This window comes from Chinchilla lanigera, unplaced genomic scaffold, assembly GCF_000276665.1.
Source record: "Chinchilla lanigera isolate Chin_1 unplaced genomic scaffold, ChiLan1.0 scaffold00026, whole genome shotgun sequence".
Classification (NCBI taxonomy): domain Eukaryota; kingdom Metazoa; phylum Chordata; class Mammalia; order Rodentia; family Chinchillidae; genus Chinchilla; species Chinchilla lanigera.
Genome location: NW_004955427.1, coordinates 4,744,730 through 4,760,774, shown reverse-complemented (window position 1 = coordinate 4,760,774; position 16,045 = coordinate 4,744,730). Strand labels below are relative to the sequence as shown.

The 16,045-nt window shown below is 34.4% G+C and overlaps 1 long non-coding RNA gene across 1 annotated transcript; it reads left to right on the top strand.

Annotated features, from left to right (window-relative positions):
- The first annotated feature begins 1,414 nt into the window (after positions 1-1,414).
- On the top strand, positions 1,415-14,689 carry LOC102008014. Its single transcript, XR_261235.1, has 3 exons — positions 1,415-1,619; positions 3,128-3,177; positions 14,410-14,689. It is a non-coding gene; the product is annotated as an uncharacterized LOC102008014 (long non-coding RNA).
- Positions 14,690-16,045: the final 1,356 nt, after the last annotated feature.

Below are 16,045 nucleotides of genomic sequence, written 5' to 3'. Positions count from 1 at the left end.
ACCCGGTTCTGCCACTGTAAGCATTGTCTGGATGAGGAAAGAGATTCTTCCTGATTCTTTCCCAACCTTCTCAGAATTTTCTCCATGTGGATAAACCTGAAGTTTTTGCCTGTACCTGTAGCTGAGTGTTTCTTAGTTTCCTCTCTTACAAAGATTAATTGTGCAAAACTTAGAAATTACCAAAATCAATTAATCATTCATTTTTAAAAGGAATGACTTTAATTTTTTTTTTTTAGAATAAGATACATTTTGCAGGGAAAGAATTTACCTAATAGATTTTGTTAGTAGAGTTGGAAATAGTCACAGTGATTGTAGTGTTTTGTTTTTCTTTATTGAGACAGTGTCTTACTGTGTAGTTCAGGCTGGCCTTGAACCCACTATGTAACCCCTGCTCGCCTCAGAATTGCGGCAATCCTCCTGCCTCAGCTTCCCGAGTGCTAGGATTTGTGTCATTAGTCTATGACCAGTTTTACATCTAAATCAGATCATTTTCCCTAATATTACCATATTAAATCACTTGTAATGTTTAGATATAAGTATAAAAAATTTTTCCACCATGTATGTGAAAATTTATGTCTTTAAGAATATAATAGGAAAATATATTCCATTTCCAACAGGAAAAATATCTACATATCAAAGAAAACTATGGAATCTGTGTATGAAAGTTGTAATACATTTGGATAAATTGTTTTATAAAGAATCATATTATTATGTTTAAATCCTCAATTTCAAAAAGATGTAAATTTCTTCCAAATTGTCTATATATGAAGTGCTTTCTTTTTTTAAATTTGATTACTATTATTTTTAAACATGGAGAATATTCTAAAATTAAGCTGGATGAATAAATGTATAAAAACAACCAAGAAACAACAACCACAAAATAGAATTAGAGAATTAGAGCATAACAGTTTTTTCACTGTAATTACAACAGTGAGATTCTAGCGCAGGAAATGACAAACGTAGCAATTATACACTGAAATGTAGTTATAGCACAATGCTGCTATTTTAAAGATAAAAATTTGGAGAATTTTTTTGGGGGTCTGTGTTTTGTGTCCAGCTGAAACAAAGTTGTTATAGTAGGAAACATTTAGAGGGCCCAAACAGAGAATCCAACCAATCCAAGAAGGGATAAGTTTAGTGGAGGATGGCATTTAAGGGATCATATGAAACACTAGCAAACAAGATGGTCTATTATAAATAGATTCCCTCAGTCAGTCATTTCTCTGTCAAAAAAAGTCTTCACTGAACCAGAATATGAGGCAGAACATTATGTTTGACTGATCTGAACGTTGAAATCTCGTAAGAAGTCTCCACTTCCGGGGATGAAGCGGGTGGAATGGTGGAACTCTAATAAATTCAGAAGGAGAATTATGACGTCAATAGCTGATGGCAATATGATGAAAAGGTGGCCTGCCATAAGAAGCGGACGAGTTCATTTTACTGTCACTCCGACTGGGTTGAGACTCCTAGAGAAACGGCTGGATCATGGGGCCACTGCATTCAGCGGTGGATTAACCCCATGACGCTGGGTGCAGGGCTTGGATCTGGGAGAGGCTGGTCACCCCAGCGCGGCTTCGGGGCGCGCATCTCTGCAAAGTGCTCGTCCTCACTGTCCAGAGGTGCGCATCTTTCCCCCATGACGCCCGCCCACCAGGATGTTCCAGCGAGGCAGCTGATCAAGCACGCGTGGGAACCTGTGAAACTGTGGACGCAGAGCGTCCTCTCTTTTTTAACTTTGTGGGTTTCCAGTATTTTGTTCCAGCATCAGGAATGCTGACCAATGCATGAGAAAGTAGCAAATCATTTTGTCATTAAACTAGAGGTAAAAACTGAGGAGTGGTGAAGAATGAGCGAGAGATTGACCCTCATTATCATTTACTTCATTGTATCTTTGTCCTCCACTTCCTCCACCACCCTCTCCTCCTCTCCACCCCCTTTTTTTTGTTGTTGTTTTGTTTTGTTTTGTTTTTTTGAGATAGGGTCTTCCTGTACAGTTCAGGCTGACCTTGAGTTCACTGTAGCCCAGGCTGGTCTCGAACTTGCAAAGATCCTCCTGCCTCAGCTTCCTGAGTGCTGGGATTACAGGCGTGCGCCACCAAGCCCGGCAAACATATACTTTACCAATTTTCTCCTCCTTTTCAACATTCTCTTCTTTCCTCTTATTTTTTTTTTGTTTTACTTGTTTTCCTTTAATTAGCTTTTTTTAAAAAAAAAAATCTACCCACTTTAATTTATCAGCAGTCTTTTTATATGGAGGTATCAAATACAATCAGCCTATTTTCAAAAACTTCCAGTTATCTTTATTGAGGCCACAATTAAATAATTTCATGATATTTCAGGTTGTCACAAAAATTATAATATTTATTAGTCTAATTAAATACCACTCAAAGAAAACATTACATCCAATGTGGTATATAGCTAGTAGAAGGAAGCAAATTTCTTAATATTGGGAGTGCAAAATATGCAAATACATGTGGAGGCTAAGTACATAATAACAGATTTAAAAGCAGGGAAATCTCGGATTCATAGGCTAAGGTACCTTGGGCTCCAGTCAGTAAATAGAGCCCTTTACACAGCAAAGAAAGCACTGCTAATGAAAATACCTGTAATGTCCACTCAAAATAGATCCAGTAGTACCTGTTATTTATTTTATGCTCATTATGACAAAGAAGATATTTTACCTAATTTAGATATTATTAAGCTTGTGGTTCCTAAATATGAAACTATTAGAGGAATTGACTTAAAAGATAAAGATGGCAAACCAATTATTTTCTTATGTGTATATGAAGTGTTACAAATTATTTTGGGTTCCATGTTTGGACCTTCCAGTAGTAAAGCTTGTTGTCAGTGGCCTGGGATATATTTTCTTGTTGTACTTTTATTTTACAAAATCAAAATTATTTGAGTTACTTGTACTGGATATTTTCAATGATTTTCTTATTTCACATTATATTGAGTAATTTACTTGTGTGTGCTTCAAATTCAACTTAAGAAACTAATTTTTTTTTATAATTGAAGCTTTTCTTCAGGCCCAATATTTTTATTCTTAGGTTCTGAACAATAAACCTCATAGAAACAAAATTTTACTTTATCTATGTTCTTATCAATTTTTATTTTGGTTTAACAGTTTCCAATGCAACTTTGGGTGCCAATATGTACAACATTTCACTGTACAAGGTAAATAATTCAATTTGCACACAAGAATAATTGTTAATATGATTAATAAAAGATGACATATGGAAAACAAATAGCACAAATATAATAATTTTAAATTATAATGTTTTGCTAAAGATTATTGATAGCATATACTTGTGCACTTTACCACTAAAAATGTGCTTATCTAATACAAGTCTGTGGAATAAAATAATGATAGACGAGAATTAGGCAAAACCTCATTGATATTTACTGTATGTTTTATTCCATATGCACGACAGTTAGCATCACTCTGGTCTAGAAGCTGCTGACAAGTTCCTGCTGCAGCATGCTGTCTATCTAGTCGATGACCTATTTGGAAAAGAATTGATTTAGACCATAGTATTCAGAGCTAAGAGGAATTGCACAAATCATTCAGACCAGCCCAATCAATTATGCAAACTGCGATTTTTCATTAAGAGTTAAAGAGGTTATGGCAAAATTATACCTCAGTGATTTGGTAGAGTTACAAAAATACATGATGCATCTGATTAATATATAACACAGAGAAGAAAATAATTTAGACATCGTGATGCAGAATATTGTTCATGTAACAGTTACACATCAATAAATGCCTAATAAATAACAAAATATAACTACAGCAAAAATTAACAGGAAAAATACGGATGATTTTCATGTTTAGAAGGCTTTAAGGCTTGCATGTTCTCTAAAAATATTGATATGAAGGGGAAGGAAGTATTTTTTTAAAACTAAAGTGAATGAGGACACTAAATGGTTCAATTTTGATGCTGAAGCATGTGAGTTTAGTGTGTTGCACACCGATGGAATAACATAGATGTGTGCTCTTGCACTCTCATTTCAACTTGTTATTCATATTGTGAATATCTCCACTCTAAAGGTAAAGGCAAAGAAAATGTCCCAAAGAAGATAATTAAGATGTTCAAGGCTTCTGAAAAGCATCATGATTTAAGCAAATAGGATGTAGTGCCAGGCTTTCTGGTTCAAATTTTTCTCCATTTTAATATGTATGTGACCTGATTATTTAATTCTTTATCATAAGATGGGTATTTTAAGATGCCCTATTACATAAAGTTACTGAAGTGTTAAAAGAAATTATACATGTTAAAAGGTTGGTGCTAATTATGCAATGAATTATATACATTATGCAAAAGCCAGAAATTTAAATATGAACACAAGTTTCAGTGTGGTTATTTTTTTTTTCATTTAGAGTTTGGGCTTCAGAAAATATGGTCAGGGAGAGAGTTAAAGCCCACTACATTCCTCGCTTCACCCGTCCATATTTTATTGCCGTAGTTTTTGGTTCCCCAACTCTGTTATTTTTTAATTAAAATGATTGTAACTGGTTTATAAATTATGCATATCAATAAGGTACCATGTAATTACAATATATATTGTGCAAAAATTTCAGATCTTAAATTCGTAACATAATTCTTTTAAAGAGGAAGATTTTCATGATATGAATACCCTACTCCAATGCTGATGCTGGCAGTTTCCTAGGTTCCCTTTTTGCTTTTTACACAAATGTAGATATTTCCGGTGCCGCTGGGCACACTGAGGGGGTATGGCTGTAGACACGTGTAGACATGTCTAGCTCCCCAGAGAGCCATCAGTTCTTTCTGCTACAGCTTCCAAGGCCCTTTCTGCTGGTTTGTGGAGTTTACAGTAGTCCGGTTATTTCCAGCCACCCTGCTGTGCTCCTATTTAAGTGCAGCTCAGTACGCATCAGTCAGCCTCGCCCATCTCTGCCTGTGCTTTGATCTCCCCAGCCTCTGATACACAGCGTATTCCTTGATAGACATTTAGAGACATAAATTTTAATCCCAGTGACTTCAATGTTTACATTTAACTATAGGGGAATAAAATGTTATTTTAATGCTTGCTGATCAATGATTTCTCTGTTATATAAAAAATAAAGGAGAATTTTTATATGTCAGTACCACCTCTAGGAAAAACATTCAGATCTGAAATTCATAAAGGAGTTGTGTCAGAAGAAGTTTTTATAATACTCATATCCCTCTTTCCTCCACATTTAACTGTTTATTTGTTGCTGTATCTTTGTTATTTACTTATTATTTAGTCTGGGTCTTATGTTGCCCAGGGTTTTGTGAACTTACGATCTTTCTGCTTTAGCCTGTTGGGTGGCTAGGATTCCAGATGTGTGCCGCTGTGCCTGGGTCTTAGTGTATTTTTTAAGTCACTTTACATCTTTATTTTAGCCAATTTGTACTGGGAATCAAGCTCAGGACCTCATACTTGTCAGGCAGGCGCTTGTCCCACTGAGCCTTCCCCCACACCCTTAGCCAATAATATTAACCTCTGGTTCATTTGATTTATGTATTCTTGTTTCCTTTATTTCTTGTGAACTGTGTAATGCATTACTTACTGATATAATTATGAGTAGGTGTAAAGTATCACTCTCTTTCCTTGTAAAATGTTTCAGTGTAGTAATTTTTATACCTTGTACTAGATGTAATTCAGTCCTTTTTGTAGAGATGAAAGTCCTGTGAGTTTGGTGACTAAATACTCACACATTTATAAATGGAAACTGCAAGCCAGTTCTCAATTGCACATTTCTACACTGTTGTGTACTAAATACTTTTGTTAGATTAGTCTCAGTCATCTATCTTAAAAGGTCCCTCTACCTGTCATAGAATCTCAGTGGCTAGGCTTCTACTCAAAATGAAGCATATGTTGATTTTTCAGGAAAATTATGTAATGATTTTCAAAAACTAATAGTGGTAATCCTGTTATCCTTAGTTTGCTTTCCTTCTTCAGAGTTGCCAATTAGAAAACAAATACCCCATATATTTCGTTATATAAAAAAATAAAAGAATTTTGTACTAATTTTACATAGGTATAATGAAAATGAATTTGACCTGCATGATTTATGCATAATTGTTTCAACTGCATAGATATAGGAGTTTGAAGGTTTTCTAATATGAGTTCAGGCCATTATTTCAGTAAATATTCTCTTTTTTTACCTTGAAACTGAAAAGACATAATTAAATATTTGACCTTGTACTAATGAAAAGAGAAGCAAGAATCATGGAGCAAAAATTTACTACATTTTCATCCTGTACTGTTCCTTAGAAAGCATACATTGCACTATTTTCATATCTATATATTATCTAAAAGAAATAGCTGAACATTAAAAATATATTCAATTCAGCACTATAGATTAATTATTAAATTGATTATTTTTGAACTTTCCATAGAGTACCTTTTCATATGTAAAACTATATATTTCATAATTGCAATTTGATCAGTACTGTTTTTAATATAGACATCATCAGTAATCTGTTGCTTATGGTGTAAAAAGTAGTTTTTATACTACTTCAGATTTTCTGTAAGAAATCATGTATGATCATCTTTAGTATTCACAGAGGTTCTGAATGAGTGTGAATGACATAACTTTCTTTAAAGTGAACCATAAGGATTGCATTAGTATTGGACCAATTTTCCAGCCAAATGAGTATGCGTGGTAGAGAGTTAATAAAAGTCTGACTAATAGTGGTATAGACAGTTCATAGACTAGAAAGGCCTATTAGTCCATAGCATTGTGGCTTTGATATATTTAACTTCTAACCTTCGAATTAATTTGCGGTTCTGTTTGTATTCACAAATTCCAGCTCAAACTAGATTTATTATGGCAAAGAAAGCATTATGATATAAACTAATGTAATAATTAACACTGTACTTTCAGTTGTATTTATATAAAGTGCGATTAAAGCCATAATTAATATTCAGGAAATAAACAAGCTATCCTGAGTTATAAATACACAAGCATTAGTGTATTTATGGAAAATATATTTATTTCATTGTAAGTTCATGATCATAAATACTAATGCTTTTGTGAAAATACATGCACCCATGAAGACATATTATACATTAAACAAAATGAAATAAATAGTTTTCTCTCTTACTGTTTACATCAATTTATTCCATTTTTTCTTATAAAATTATTTTATTAAATAGGTTTTGTTCATTTTTCAAATTTTTAAATATATTGAGCAAAAATTAATTTCATCCATGCAGGGTGCAAAACAATGGGCCAGAACTGGGAAGAAATGTGAATATACATATGTTCCTCTGTTGATAAGGAGGTTGCATCTTGATAAACCCATTTTAATCCAAAAAGTGTATCTCATACATGTAAATAATAATACAACAGAACTTTGCTCATTCTACCTTTAATGTGCTTAGAACATATATATGAACTTTGCACAAATTATCTAACATATAAAATAAAATTTTGAGTATCTCCTGAAATTTATTCAATATTAAAATTAAAAGTGAAAAGCAGAATGTTTGCATGGGCATCATTTTCACACCATGGAAAAGTGGGAAAATCTTTAACTCAACCTCATTAAATTGAGGACCATCTTATGCATAATTATAACAGATAGTACTTTCTGTTTCTCTCTTTTATGTCATCTTACATCTAGTAGGGAGAAAGACATTTGATTTTCTAATATGGACTACCATACCGTGTTAAAGAAGGGGATGCTGAGCTTTGGACACGTCTTACATTAGTTTTCTAGGAACTCTACCAAAAGGATGGCTTCAAAAGCAGAGACTTATTGTCTCACAGTAAATTAGAGAAGTGGGGTCTTCTCAGGGCTGTGAGGGAGGATTTGTGCGACGACCCTCAGCTTTTGGTGATTTGATGGCAATTTCTACTTTGCAGATGCATCACCACAATCTCTGCCTTCGTCTACATGTAGCATTCTCCTTGCTTCTCCTTGATATTTGCTTTCCGTGGGTGTCCAGTTCCCTGAGAAAAAGGCAGCAGTCAGAAGGGCTTAGGGTGCATCCTCAAGATTTCATTTAATCTTGCTTAACCTTATTAACATTCTATTTCCCAAAAGACCACTTTCTGAAGCACTCAGGATTAGCATTTCAGTCTGTCTCTGGGAGGAAAGAGCATAATCCATGCAGTCATCTATCTAAATGTGTTTTGTTTGTTTCCTTTTTGGACTTCAATTCTGTCCGGTAACACCTGTTCAGAGTATAACCTGACATTAGCCTGTTAATATGAAGGATGAAGGAAGCTTTTTGAGAACAGACAAGGGAAAGTGATCTCAGCTTCCCTGTCACACTTACCAGTAGCTTGTTGGGTAGTTCTAGAACTAGGAAGGGTTTTTATGTGTTAGTAGCAGTATGCAGTACAGGGTCCTTGAATGACTCTGAAAGAAGTGATTAGGGCACAAAGGGGTGTGTTGGCTGAGTAAGTTAGACTCTTGGGTAGTAAATGCAACAAAAGCATTTAAGGTACAGACAAGTGCCTAGAGAAAAGAAAAGAATAAATGTAATAGAAAAAATGAATGTCACAGGTATCTCTCTCAACAGAAGATCATGTAAAATATTAATTGGGGATGCCCATAGATGGAACTTAACATTAAGAGGCAAACACACACACACACACACACACACACACACACACATTCACACATACACACACACACACACACACACAGTAAATGGATCAAGAGTGCGATCATAATTAGCAGCTAAGGGTAAGTGGCATATGAAATGGAGCAAAATGTTGTGAATTTGAAATCTGAACCATGTTTCAAAGAGCTAGATTTGTGTAAAATTCTAGACAGGCAGGTAGAGGTGTGAAGTGACAGGGCATATTAATAGTTTTCTTTGCTCACTTTTTTTGAAATGCATTTGTCTGCATGTGAATTTGTTACTGTTGGAGCTCTATGTTGGTCAGTGCTGGAAATAGGTTTTAATTTTACTGGCTAGAACCTGATTCAAATATTTGCTTTAGGAGCTCCTACTCAGTCTCTCAGGTTTCACTCAGAATCTGCTTCCATTTAAAATTACCCAAGCACCATGAATTACAGCAGTAGAGCACCAAGTTGGCTTTCTATGGTGCTCTGCTTACTATTTGTACACTTCTTCTAGGAATGTATGATCCTCCTGAAATAAGAACACGCCAAAGTGTACTTATCTTTATTTTTTTAAAACATTTTTTTTTTTTTTGTCCTGTTACTACAGGGTCTTGCTATGCAGTTCAGACTGGCCTTGAGCTCACTATGTAGCTCAGGCTAGTCTCAAACTCACAACGATCCTCCTGCCTCAGCCTCCCAAGTGCTGGGATTGCAAGTGTGTGCCACCATACCGGGCAACGTACTTGTCTTTAAATGCCCAATAGTTAGATTAGGGTGTAGTAGTTACAGAATAAATGCTTACTGAATGAATGGAGATATGAATGTATAAAATTTGCCGACAAAATAGCATATGAATACCCTGGGATAAAAATAAAAACCAGGATAAATCTCCTTTTTTCAATTTTTATTAATAAATGTTTGCATTACATAGTGATCACATTCCTCATGTGTAGTTGGAACTCGTACCCAATAAATTTTAATTATTTCCCCATCCCCTTCTTCTCCCATCGCACCCCAATTCCTCTTTGTCCCCTGTACTTTTGCAAAAGATTTTTCTTTTTCCTGTTAACCATCTTTTATTGCCAAGTGTGTTGGTGCATGCCTGTAATGTTAGCAGTCAGGAGGCTGAGGCAGGAGGGTCATTGCAAGTTTGAGACCATCCTGGGCTACAAAGTGAGTTCAAGCCAGCCTGAACTGCATAGTGAGACCCTGTCTCAAATAAACACAACAAACATCTTTTATTTTACTTTTTATGTACATTTAGGTTTCTCACATAAAAGACACCTTGTAATATTTAAACTGTGTAACTGATTTCTTTCACTTAACATTATAGTCTCAAGATGCATCTATTTTTCTACAAATTATGCAAGTTGCCTTTTTATGGCAGAATAGCACTCCATTGTACACAAATACCACACTTCCTTATCAATAAATCTGTTGATGGGCATGGAGGGTGCTTTCATGTTTCAGTTATTATAGATTGTGATGATATTAACATGTGTATAGATGTATCTTTTGGTAAGGTATCTGGAAAAAGAATACCTTAATCCAATAGAATTTCTATATTTAGTTTTTGAATGAATCTGCATACTGATTCTCACAATGGTTGTGTCAGCTTACATATCCACTAGCAATGTACGTGATTTTTTTGTACCCACAGCTTCATCATCATTTGTTATCATTTGATTTCTTGATGAAAGCCATTCTTTCTAGAGTAAGGTGGAACCTCAGTGTTGTTTTAATTTGCAGTGATGTTTTAATTCTCTATGGGTCAGAAGGCTGAAACTTTTTTCAAGCGTTTCTTAGTTTTTTTTTTTTTTTTTCTTCTGAGAAGTATCTATTCAATTCAGCTGCCATTATTTGATTTGGTCTTTTATTTAAGGGGTTTAACTTTGTGAGTTCTTTATGTAGTATAGATATTAGTCCCCTCTCTGAAGACTAGCTGGCAAAAGATTATTTTCCATTCTTTATGTTGTCTCTCCACTAATTGATTGTTTCCTTTGCTGTGCAGATGCTTTTCACTTAACATGATCCCATTTGTTGATTCCTGATGTTACTTCTTGTGCAGTTGGGGCTCTGTTCATAAAGTCCTTGGCTCTGCCCATGTTTTCTAGTGTTACCTATTTTGTCTTCCACCACAATGAGTGCTTTTGCTTTGATATTTAGAAACTTCGTCCTTTTTTCTTAGCTTAGTGTCTAGTGAGAAATATGGGTCTAAATTCAACCTTCTCCATGTGGACAGCCAGTTTTTCCAGCACCATTTGTGAAAGAGGGTACCTTTCCTACACTTTATATTTTGGCCCGTTTGTCAAGATCAGACTGCTGAATGTGCCTGGGTTTGTCTCTATATTTTCTGTTCTCATCCATCCATGAGGCTTTGTTTGTCCCAAGCCATACTGTTTTCATCCCTGTAGCATTGTAATATAATTTAAAATCCAGGATTGTGATGCCTCTTTATTTTGCTCTTGTTCCCAGGATTACTTTTGCTATTTTGGGTCTCTTCTGATTCCATAAATTTTACACTCACTTTCTCTAGTTCTGTGAAAAGTACTTTCAGTATTTTAATGGGTATTTTGCTAAACCTATATATCAGTTTTGAAAGCAGGGCCATTTTAACAATATTGCCCACCCTAGAAGGAACAGGGGACATCCTCCATTCCGGCTGCTCTCTGAAGTCTCTTTTTTCAAAGTATTGCTATTTTCATTGTAAAAGTAATTAACTTTCTTAGTTTATTTATAAGTATTTAATTTTTCCTGATGCTATTTTTGATGATTTTTTTCCCCAGTTTCTTCCTCAATGAGTTCATTTTTGGTGTACGGGAACACTGTGGACTTTATGTGTTGGTTTTGAATACTGCTACACTACTGAATTTTCTCAGTGACTTTTGGTGGCAGTTTTGTCGTCTATATAGAGGGTCATTTTGCCTGCAAATAATAACTTGACCTCTTACTTTCCTATATATGTCCTTTTTATTTCTTCTCTCGGTGATTGCTCTGTCTAATGCTTTAAGAACTATACTAATCAGGAACGGTGATAGTGGACATCCTTCTTTTGTTCCTGACTTTAGGGAAAGCTGACACATTTTACCCACTTAATATTATGTCTGGAGAAGGTTCATCGACAACCTAATAAGATTGAAATAAGTTCTATCTAAACCTATTTTCTTCAGGATTTTTTAAAATTGTGAGTGGTTTTTGGGTTTTGTCAAAGGCTTTTTCCATGTCCCTTGAGATGATGGTGTGATTTTTTTTCCTTGCTTGTGATTATGTGATACATTCATTGATTTGCGTATTTTGAACCATCCTTGCATACCTGTGATGAAATTTATATGGTCATCTTATATGAAGTTTTTGATGATTTATTTCATTCTGTTTGTCAATATCTTGTTGTAGATTTTTTGCATCTATATTGTTTAAAGGGATTGGATAATAGTTCTCACTTTGGTTTGGGTCCTTGCCTGGTTTTTAGAATCCTAATTCTAGCTTTCAGGAATGAATTTGGGGATACACTGTCCCTTGAAATTTCATGGAAGTTTGAGGAGTGTCAGCATTACATCTTCCTGAAGTATTTTAGAATCCAGCATTGAATCCATTAGGACCTGGGCTTTTCTCAGTTGGCAGGTTTTTCATTACTGTTTCAATTTCCTTGTCTATTAGTGTATTACTGAAGGTTTTTGTATATTCTTGGTTCAGTTCTGGTAATTCATATATATCTAAGAAACTCAACTTCTGAATTCTCCAATTTATTGGCCATTCAGGTTTTTAAAGGACAGTAGTTACTAATAATCTTCTGGATGTTAGTTCTGCCTGATGTGACTTTGTGGTTTGCATTTCTAATTGCTCTGATTTGTGTCTTCCCTTTTATTTTTTTTCTTTTCTGGTAGGATTAACTAAGAGTTGCAAATTTTTTTCTTCAAAAGACCACTCTTCGATTTTTTGATTCCTTGTATTGTGATTTTAGTCTCAATCTCATTAACTTCTAGTCCAATCTTAATAATTTTCTTCCTACTACTAGTTTTGGAACTGGATTGCTCTCATTTTCCAGGTTTTTGGGAGCCATAATTAGGTCATTAGTTTGAACGTGCCATCTGTTCCTGATGTAGGGTCTCAGAGCTGTACATTTCCCTAAAGATTCTGATGTATTGCTCTGTTCTTATGCTTTAATTCTAGGATCTGTCTAATTACTTTCTTGACTTTTTCTGTGACTTGATTATTCAAGAGTATGTCATTTAAATTCCATATATTTGAATGATTTGTTTTTTTATTTTGCCAATGATTTGTAGTTTTATTATGACATGATCTGATAATATGCATGGGATAATTTTATTTCTTTTCCATATATTAAAGAATGATTTCTAGGCTAACATATGTTGTATTTTGGAGAAAGTTCCATGTTTGCTGAGAGGAAAATGTATGATTGGAACATTCCGTGGGTATCTATTTAATTAATTTGTTTGAGTGTGTTTTAAACCCTGGTATTTCTTTGTTGATTTTTTTTTAGTTGATCTATTTACAATAGTTGTGTATGAGATCTTCCAACATAATTGCAATGTTTATCTGATCATTTATATCTAGTGCTATATTTTTAACTAAAATCATTCAAAGGTGAGTAATAACTTATGATATAAATTAAAATATTTAGAAACTATCAAATAAATTAAGTGTACACACATAAATGGAAATATATGCATGTATATTTATAAAATATCAACATTTACTTGTAATTGTGTCAGAAATGTTCTTTGTCATTGTAGAATTAGCAGTATATAATTATCTGAGTCACCCACACACTATTATGGGATAAACATTACTCAGAAATATTTATTTCTTTCAGAAATAACATTTATATCTGAAAATAATATTTGTGTTTCACTGTTTGACAGGTACAAAATATAGAATCCTGAATTTCTAATTTTTATTCAATATGTAAAAAATCCAAGTAATTTTAATGCATCTAAACAGAAAATATTTTTAAACTATTTAAATGTCCCTGTTATCATGCCTAACATTGCCTCTCTAGCAGATAGTATGAAGCAGTGCTCTGTGATGCCTCATCAGTGCTCTCACCTGAGAGCAGGTGAATATTATGTTATCACAATGTTCAGGAAACCTGTGCATTCAGTTTGCGCAGTTTGTGATGGATTCTGTAATGGTTGATAAACTGTGAGAACTTGAGAAGTTTAGAAATTTAATGAAGTGACTCAGCAGAGGGCCAGGGTCCTCCTTTTGTAAATATCCTCATCCTGCGCAAAAGCAGGGCATGGAGACGGTGTGAGTGCTGCCCCCGCCCCAGGTGTTGGGAGCCTGCTTATAATTAAGAGAAAAGGAGACTTGCTTTTCTCCCCTTTTTGCTCTTATTGTTTTTGCTGCTGTCTCCCTCCTTTCACTGTTGCCCTGTGCCATGTGTCACCAGGTCTTGGAGCCAGCTGATTATGGACTGAAACACCACAAACGGTGAGCCAGGTACACCTTTCCTCCCTTAATTTTGGCTGTTGGATATTTTGTCTCAGCAACCAGATAAAAGTCACCAAGACAGATACACATTTGAAGAAGGGCAGCTTGGAGTGAACAGTCCTCCCATTTCAGCCCTACAGACGCAACCAGAAATCCAGGAGAACTCTCTTCAGGTTCTGTCACCCTCATGCACTGGGAATCGTGCTTTTCCAGGGATGGGAGATGTGAATCCCACCGCAGCAGTTTATCATTAATCGCTCTAAAATTGTTAAGGTTGCTTGAGATAAAAGGAATCCGATTAATAATACTGTAATTGTCTTACTTTCCTTGAGAGGGATGTTGTCATTCACAAACTTTGCCTACTTTTTCTTTTACGTCCTAGAGTGTATTTATCAAGTTGCTGTATTCTCCAGCCAATGCCAATGAAGAAAAGTGATTGCGTCTCTCTCTTCACAAACTGTGGGTGGAGAGACACTTCAAAATGAACTAAGCACGCATCAGTGAGCTTCAAATGAATGACTCATCCTGAAGGTGGAAGTGTTACCTTTTATTCCAAGGCTTATAATTGACAGAGTTTTTCAGAGTAATTCATAAAGCACAGACTATATAATATTGGAATGTTTTATGGTAATGAAGGATCTTTTTTCAGTAAAAGAATTGCAAAAATGATCATTAAGCAGCATTTTATATACGATTTTGTTACATAAGATTTTATGATGAGGATACATTTTAATAAGTTTTGATAGATTGGTGTTTTCTGTTTTCAAAACTCTGCGACTGAAAAGCTCTCAGTAATAAATTTTATATTACTTTTCTTCTTATTAGTATTGTTAGCACTAAATAAATCTTAACTTTTGGGGAAAAGTACAAAATGTTAGAAATTTTAAGAATATTAAAATAATCTAGATCAAAACAAAACTTCAAGGCTGGAGACTTAGTTCAGTGGTACAGTGCCTGCCTGGCAAGTGTGAAGCCCTAAATTTGATTCCCAGTACAAAAAATAAAAAAAAGAAACAAAGAAAACCTTAAATGATAGTAGTAATAATAATAACAATAATAATAATAATACATATATGCATTATTTTAACTTAATCACAGCTATAATGACCCGATTTTGAAGTATAGTCACAATCTCAGATATGGGAGTCAAAGGTAAAACAGATTAATTTTGATGGGAACAGAATTCTGTTCGCATAGATCCTTAACAAACAAAATGTAATCTTCACACTTAAATTCAAATTGTCACTTCTAATATTTTAAATCAATTTAGGTTCAAAACCTACAAATGATTTTTTGAGGTAAACATGAGGTAAACATGTAGATGTAGACGAGCCATTCTGGAGGCTTGGGGGAAGGCATGGTAAGGTAAGGATATTCAAAATTTAAGGTCAGCCTCGGCAATTTGTGAGATGTCTTGAAATAAAAAAATAAATGAGTCCTAGAAATAGGCTTTGGATTCAATCCACATAACAAAACAAATCCCATAATTTTGTGTTTCCCTTGCACAAATTTGTAACCTTGAGAAGAAATAAGATATTACAAGTTTTTTAAAAGAATAACCAATCCTTAACACAAAGATAATAGTAAGTAAATAGAAGCAATCAAAGCTCAAAATATCATTCATTTTAATTTGAAAATGAATGTGTACTCTCGACAGCAGTAGTACCATACTTTTGTCAGAAAAGAAGTGCCTCCTTTTCCTTAACAAACAGATGCATATTTATTTTTGATATATAATGAAGACAATAACACAAGTTTATTAAGTTTTTGTCAATTTAATACTCTTGTGATGGTTCCTGGCAAAGTCCCTGCACATGTTACCTCATGGTCCCTTAACTCACTTTCCCTCACCTCCTTCCCTTCTGTCCTTAACAAAAGCATGTTCTGGTCTTTGCTTTCTTCACCACAGTTCCTTATGAATACTGTTTTTAATTCTGATTGTAAGTCATTTAAGATATCACTCACTACGGTATTTTAAAATAAATTACCATAGAAAATTGAAAATAAATATTTAATAA